Source organism: Belonocnema kinseyi, chromosome 8, assembly GCF_010883055.1.
Source record: "Belonocnema kinseyi isolate 2016_QV_RU_SX_M_011 chromosome 8, B_treatae_v1, whole genome shotgun sequence".
Lineage (NCBI taxonomy): Eukaryota > Metazoa > Arthropoda > Insecta > Hymenoptera > Cynipidae > Belonocnema > Belonocnema kinseyi.
In genome coordinates this window covers 126229871-126238691 of record NC_046664.1, presented here as the reverse complement: position 1 = coordinate 126238691, position 8821 = coordinate 126229871, and positions in this window count along the sequence as shown.

Below are 8821 nucleotides of genomic sequence, written 5' to 3'. Positions count from 1 at the left end.
ATGAAAGAGGGAGCTCTTGTTAATATTTTGACACCAAAATCATGTCGATACACCTTACCGACTGCGAGTAAAGCCACCCACGCTTTAACTTGACAGACTGTAACTACATATTTTTTTCGTACTATTCAATGTGCCATTAGTTAGCATGATATCTTGATATTTAATTTATTTCTTACTGCAGAAAGTTTTCGCAAAGTATAAAATGGACAGCCGGCACCAGGAGAAGCTGTGGCAATAAATCCAATCATTCCAAAGAAAATTTGGTTGATATTAGATGGACAAAAAGTAGAAGAAACTTAGAACTTAGGGGCCGCGATACAGCTGGTCATTTCGGCTTACTTTATATTTAATCGGACATGCCCTTCGCATACGGCATGTACACTGGAATTTTTACAGCTTTATGTATGCAACATATCTGCGAAAAAAGGAAACAGAGGAAAATTTCAAAAGTATGAAGCCAGAGCTTCGACATTATACAAGGATCTGAAAAAAATTACCCTGCATTAATAATATAACCATTAATCTTCCGCCGTAAATGTAAAATAATATTTGTTTATGTATTCCGTTACTGTAGATACTTAAAAAGTTAAAAGAAAATAATACGTAATAATCCATTGCAATCGTTTCTCAACCATTCGGAAGTATTAATAATTAATGTCAGAATAGTTTGATTGATGTAAAATATAATTAGTCCGCGCTTCTTATGGCTGTATTAAAAATTTTCGTCTATTTAATACGGATTAACTTCTTTTGCATAAAAAGAAAACTTCGATTATTCTGATGCGTCGAATCAATCAATGCGATTAATAAAAATTAATGTGAATAATAATAGACTTATTTTTACGTGTGGATCGAAAAATTGTTATTGTTCGCTAGTATTACATAAAATTTTATTCTATTTCTTAATAGAGAATATAAGCTTTACAAGGCTAACTAAAAGTGATACTACAATAAGATGATATGTTTCAATAGTTTCCCAAATTTGTATAAGCCCGAAACCATTTCAAATTCAGATTCTACACTTAAAGTCGCAGAATCTCTCGAGGGCGAAATATGTTGCTTTTGGGATGAAATTCGGAAATATTTTTTCCGATTTGCCAATCAGATATTTATTGTCTTCTTTTTTATTTTGGTAGCGTCTGTTTCTCTTTTTGTGGAATACACCGAAAAATTTGAAAAAGGTTCAAAATTTACCAAATGTTTACATCCTGCATCGATAACGACAACAATTAAAAAATTACATTTTTAGGAAAAAAATTTTACGGCCTCAAAAATAGTTTAGCTCATATAATGATGATCGGATGCATTTCTTCTATTATCAAAAACCTTAAAAATATATATCAGACAGAATGAAAAAGGAGAGCTTTTCCAGAAAATATTTTCTTCATGTTTTTGAAATTTAAATAAAAAAATAATTGAATATTTTCTGGAAATCACCACTTTTCTTATTTTTACTTCTATTTTGTTAATATTTCTGCGTGTATAAGAAAGATAACATATCAGATTTATGCGGGCTAAACCGTTTTGTCAGATATCTCAAAAGAGCTACAAATATTTTGCATAGAACTTGTTTTGACGTGTGAACATTTATTTGAACATTTTGTTGCATCTGTCGTCATTTACGAGAAAATTGGGAAAATTCAGTTTTATTAAAAAAATCTCCTTGCAACAAAATTTATGTAACCTACATAAAACTCACCAGATGTCTTCCTCATGAAAGAATAAATCCAAATCATAAATTTGTGAAAAAAATATAATCGTGTGATTTTTCAGAAAATAAACTTTGAATATTTTCAGAAAAACCACTGTCTTTTCGGCAATTTTTGACGTTTTTAAAATTTTAAGTTGATTTCAAAATAAAACAATAAACGCCATAAAAATAAAAAAGAGAGCGATAAAAATTTCAATAGGCCAAAAGTTTTAAAGGTCTAAACAAAAATTTGGGCTCTTTTGAACGATAAAGCACAGAATTCAAATACGTCATTTGCAAGATCAACACCTCGTAAACACATTTTTTTCGCAAATCGGACAAAATGGATTTGGTCATAAGTATTACTTAATAATTAGTACGAGATTAGTTTGTTTGATTCGACGTATGGATTAGTCCATGCATCGTATAGATGTATAAAAATAAGGCATTTTTTATTTTTCATATAAAAACATAGTAACATTTTTGGTTGAAAAAGTTCAATTACTTAACTTGGATCCACCTTTTAACTTTCAGGAACAGTACGCTTCGATTGTTCTGATGCTTCAAATGAATCAAAATGCTAAAAAAATTTTATAGAAACATTAATAATAGCCTAATTTTTACTTCTGGATCAAGAAATTCTAATTGTACGCCGAAATTGAATAATATTATGTTCTGTTTTGTAATACGAAATATAAACATTATAAATTTGTTCGTTTCCAAAAGCTGAATAATTGTTTACTAATAATTAAGCGTCGTTGGCCAATGGTATAAGCATTGAATCGTTTGTGTAACTACACGTTTTCATGCCCAAAACTACGTTGTTTTAAGAATCTATTTAAATAAGTATTTATTTGCAATAAAAATTCGATAATTTCCCCAATTTCAGTCTATATTTCTTAACCCCACAATAAACACGTAAAACGTAAAAAAGTGCTATAGCAAAGCGGGATTGAAAGACACCGTTGTTGGTAAAAACCCCTCTATCAACATAGGTTATAATAGTACCAACGTTGTTCACGGTAAAAATGATGGACTAATATGGAGATGGAAAGGGTTAGTCGGAAATACACAAGGGATAGAAACGGATAGAAAAGAAGAGATTTAAAGAGATAGGCGTGAATGTGGACTGCCATAGAAATAAAAAGGAATAGAGAACTGGAGATTGAAAAAGATAGGAGCCAATTACAATGGAAGAGGGGGTAGAAAGAGATAGACAGGAATGGGCCAGAGATAGAAAGAGATAGAGAAGTAGGGATTGAAAAAGATAGGCGTTGATGTGGATTAAGATGGAGATAGAAAGAGATGAGTTGGGATAAACAAGAGATAGGAAGGGATAGAACCGAGAAGATTCAAAGAGATAGGCGTGGATATTGATTGCTATGGGGATAGAAAGAGATAGATGGGTGTAGGCGAGATATAGAAAGGGATAAACAATCTTTATCCCTTTCTATCTTATAGATAGGAGATTGAGAGGCATAGGATTTCTATCTCTTCACTTCCAGCAGGGCGCATTTTTTTTATATATATTTAGTCAAGAAAACAGTCAAAACTTACCAGCCGTCGATGATAATTCGATTTTGAGGTTTTAAAAATGCATTCTAAAGATTTTTCCGACTCCGCAAGGGGTTTCACAGTTGTGGGATTCGCGCTTGCTGTCTAATTTTTCGAAACAAATCACATATAAAAATGACGCAATACTTAGAATCGTATAAATAAGGTAAGTATTGTACAACGTATTCAGGCTTTATAGAACACTAATATTATTCGCATAACTTTCTTATTGAAAATAACAATATCTTGCGATTTTTGCAGACATTTAAAAACCATCGTCCTTTAAATATAGAGATATAGACTATAGAAATTATTCTATAAAGCAGACGTCGAATTTAGTAACAAATTTTTGCAGGAACGAACACGAATGACAATCGAGAAAATGGCTGTCTCCACCTTGTAGCATCCTTTTAATTAGGCAGGGAGGTATAACGATATGGATTTTCGGGTTCTAGAACCCTCAAAACATATACGAGTAGTTACACAAAATGCATATCGCGAGCTAAAGGGTTTTTTTACGTTTTTTTTTAATTTGAAATAAAGCATACAAAAAAATTGACAAGAATTGTTTTGTTTTTATTTTGGTAGCGTATGGTATGGAATTTAATCTTAAGAAATAATTTTCGACAAATTTCCACCACGACTAAGTTTAACAAATCTCATTCGGTCGGCCCAATTTCCGGTCACTTTTTCGTTAACGACTGAAGAAATTTCACGAATAACGCGTTCAATGTTGGCCTCTATCTCATGAGTTGTGCTTGCAGCTTGTCGGCGTAGATGAGATACTAAACGTAGCCCCATAAAGAAAAGTCCAAGGGCGTCCAGTCGCAAGGTCGAGGAGGCCAATTGATATTATCCTTTATCGATATGTTTCGTCTTTTGAATATCGTCTTCAATAAATTGCTGGTTTCAACAGCAGTATGACTTGTTGTGGTGGACATTTGTCGGAAATTATTTTCAAAGATTAAATTACATACCATACGCTACCAAAATAAACAAACAACAAATGTTGTCTAAGAATTTTTGTGCGCTTCATTTCAATTAAAAAAAACAACGCTAAAAAAAACACCCTTTGAAATTTTAACAATAATTTGCAACAGCAGGTGAAAATTTTAATAAATATTTGTAGTTTGCAGTCGTGAAGATCAACATTTAATTTGTTGAAATTCTGATTCTACGTTAAAATTTGCATTAGAAACTCACGGAGTAATCGCAATACTTTTTTTTGCAACGTTTACAACTTTAAAAATAAAATACCTGTCATTTACATGGGCCGAAGTCGGCTTCAAATGCATTATCTTTTAGTCCCTGGCAGACCGAAGGAACCGAATAGAGTCTCTACAAAGTACCCGTCAAGACCCCATTCGGTTCCTTTTTAAAAATTCAAAAAAACAATAAGATCAACTTTTAAACAGTTTAAATTCGGATTCTACGTTAAATTTTCTATTGGAAACTCACGGAGTAATCGCAATACTTTTTTTGCAGTGGTAAAAAGTTTAAAAAATATATAAGAACTATAACGCCTGTTAACTGCTACTTACAGATGATGCATTTGAAGTGTAGCAGTCAACAAGCGTTATACGTCTTATATTTTTTAAATCTTTTTACCGTTGCAAAAAAACTATTGCTATTATTCCGTTACCTTCTATTGGGAATGTTAACGTAGAATCCGAATTTCAACAATTTAAAAGTTGATTTTGCTGTTTTTTTAAGTTTTTTAAAAAGGAGCCGAAATAGGTCTTTACGGGTACTTTGTGGAGGCTCCATGCGGTTCCTTCGGTCCTCCAGCGATAGCAGTTAATAATCGTTCTATCGGTAACTTTAAGAATTTTGTATGGATGCTAGCGCCATGCAGTGGAAAGCGCAGACACCAACCCGTAACAAGCGCTGAATTCAGAAAAATTAAGAATTTGTATTCCTATGAATACGTGATTTTTCCTCCGTCTAAAAATCCCCCAACGGGAACAGAAAAAGTGCAAATCCTATTCTTCTCAATCGACTTACTAAAATTTAACGCAAGCATTTATTTAACCTATTTTTCATTATTAAATCTTTTTATTACTTATAAATTCGAAAAGTATTCAAATTTATATTTATTTAAATAATTTATTTAAACGTCTCAAAAAATGCAGCAAAGAAATTTATGCAAATGTGTGAATTTAAGTAATTTTAACTCTAGAGAGGCAGAGTTGAATTGGTGAGAATTAAAATTTCAGAATTTATGTGTTGCATGAAGGAATTAAAGCAACTTATTACACATATTTTGTGGACTTATTAGGCGGAATTAAATAAAATCAAAATATCACCACTTCTGAAAAATAAAAAATATCTCTGTGAGGTGCATTACCGGTACAATTAGAAGGAATTAAATATATTGAAAACACGTTCTCTTTGGGAGAATAGAAAACTGTGGGGCGGTTGTTATGGAAATAGAAGTGAATAAGTTTAGGAGGTATCTTATTCTTATTGTGGCATTTTAGACAGATGGAAAAATCGCGCATTTAAAATAATAGAATAATCTTCACTTTTGGGCTGAAATCTGAAAATATTAATTTTTCTCTATTCTACGCTTATTACCGGGAATGCTGCGATGCAATTGAGAGCAGTCAAGTATGGTCCTTGAGGTTACGAGACGAGATGGCAGGACTAAATGTAACTATTTGTTTAAATTTTCATTTTTCATATTTTTATCAGAGAAGGTATTAAATTTGTGTAAATTAGACATATAAATTATTACATATATTTATTTACATTTATTCGCCAATTTTGAATTTTATTTTGAAACTTCACATGCAACATACTACTTGAGCTATTATGGATGCGCTTGAAGTCGCTTTCAGCAGAAGTTAATGACATTTAAAAAAACTTTTTGTGCTGCAAGAAAAAGTACTACGATTACTCCGTGAGTTTCTAATGAAAATTTTAACGTAGAATCCGTATTTCAACAATTTGAAAGTTGATCTTGCTGTTTTTTTCGAGGTTTTAAAGAAGGAACCGAAGGGGGACTCAGTGCGGTCTTTAAGGGTACTTTGTAGAGGCTCCTTTCGGTTCTTTCGGTCCGCTTGGGCTTATAACATCGAGGTGTTGTTCCTACTGTTAAAGATGCTGGAAATAAGTGTAGGAAAAAAAAGACTTCTGAAGAAGTTAAATAATTTTGTTGATATAATTATTATATTTCTTTACTATTCTTTATATCAACTTCAAATAGTTTTTTTCTGAAATCATAACAATTTTAAATTCAGTGTAATATAATTTCCAAAACACTGCGAATTTTCTTTGGCCGTTTTATAAATAACGATGTTATTCTATATTAAATTAAATTTTGATTGTGAATTTTAGTAAGCAACGTAGTTTTCTACCATTTTTTGCGACCATGTATTCATTCATAACAATTATAATTTTGGAGTGAACATGCGGTAATTAGCGTTCAATAGAAAAAAAATAATATTTTCAGGCTGTAGCGTAAAAGTTAAGATTATTATATTTCTTCTAATTGTACCGACAGGTACACTTCACAGGCATGTATTGTATTTCACAGAAAATGTTACATTTTAAATTTATTTAATTCTTTCTAATCAGTTCACAAAATCTATGTGATAAATTGTTTTCATTCCTGCATGTGAAATATAATTTTGGAAATTTTAATTCTAATCTATTAAAGTCTGCCTTTTCAGAGTTAAACTTATTTTCATTCAAGCATTTTAATGCACACTATCTGTAATGTTTCTTTCTCAATGTTAGCAGAGATTAATGCATTTTTAACACGTTTCAATAAATTATTAAAATATAAATAAATATAAATTTAAATATTTTCCGAATCTATAAGTTATAAACCGTTTTAATAAAAAAATTGGTAAAATAAATGCTTCCTGTAAATTTTACTGTGTCGATTGAGAGGAACAGGATTAGCACTTTTTCTTTTTCTGTTAGGGGAGTTTTAGACGGAGCAAAATTCACGTCCCTAGAGAACCGAAAGAAGCCTCTACAACAGGGCTCACCAAAAGGCAGCCATCGGCTGCATTGGCTGCCAGTGGCAGTCAAAAGACTAGGTCAAACTGGCCCTAATAAATCTTGTCGTTCTACTGGTTTCTAGCTCTTCACGGTCATTATACCTCCCGCCACGCCGGGCTTCGAAGACATTATCCTTTCCAAAAATGAAATACAATTAGAAAAAAATATATCAGCGTTTGATTTAATAATATAAAAATAAATATAAACTTTTATTGAATAATATTTATATATTTCACAGAATTGATACAATATATAATGATAAAATGTTTAGATGATATTGTTCAAATTTCTTTAATAAATATTTATTGAAATAAGCTATAGCTATAATATGACTATGTTATCTATTAATACTTCTTGATTAATAGGTAGTTACAAAATTAATAAGAAAAATTAATATCATGCTTGAAAGGTGGAAAAATTAAGAAATTGCTATATTTTATTGCAAGTTTTATAATAATTCCCGAACATAAGAATATTTTTATATAAAAATGTGGCATATTTCATTATTTCTTGAATGAAAAAATAAGAATAAGAAAAATTTAAATGGACAATTGTCAAATTCTACAACTCAAATTCTAGTTTACTTGAACTGTAAAAACTCAATTTAAATAGAAGGTGAGCGTATTAAGATTAAAATAAATGTTTCTAATTAAAATAAGAAGTATAGATTTCAGTGACAAGTATTTTTTATTCTAAAGCAGATTTCTTTCTCCATATATATTTATTGTAAACCATTTTTATACGATTGCATGGGAACAATTTCAATTCATTTCTGTTCTCATTTAATTTAATTTAATTTAATCAGTGAGTATAATTTTATGTAATACTACTGAAAAAGAATAATTATTATTGTTATTATTGAATATAATTATTATTAGGAGTAATTATCAAAATGTAATGAATGTTTCAAAAGTGATATCAAATATAATACCTAATCATATATTTGAATAAATATTAAAATATCTACCTCCTCTTTAATTAAATTTTAATTTAAATTCAATTTCAATTGACTTTCAGTAACTTGCATCTTTTATTTCAATATAAGATTTTATGCAAGCAAGAACTAGAAATGAAGACAGAAATTAACATTTAAATACAGATAACAGAATGTTTTTAGTGGTATTACTTGCAATTTTCAATTTTAAAACTTCAAAAGAGAAGAAATTTTCAAAGCAAGTAACTTAAATTAAAGGATTTTTTATTGCAAATTATCAAAACCAAGAACTCTTGAATTTTACATTAGTGAAAATTGAACGATATGTAGTGTGCAAGAGTTACAATCGACAACTGATTGATCTTGAAGATATTTAAACTGAAATCCTTACATTTTAATGATTTTGAAGATGAGTAAAAGTTATCAATTCTAAGAATTCCAAACTTAAGAAATTTCAAATAAAAATTGTGTAAATTGTAGAATTTTTAATTGTAAAACTAAAAACTTACCTAATTTGTAATTCTAACTTTTCAAAATAAAAAAACTCTTTAATTTAAAAGATTGACAATTTAAATTTCGAAAAAGTACAAACGAAATCTCTTGAAATTTGAAGATTCATAAATTAAAATTGT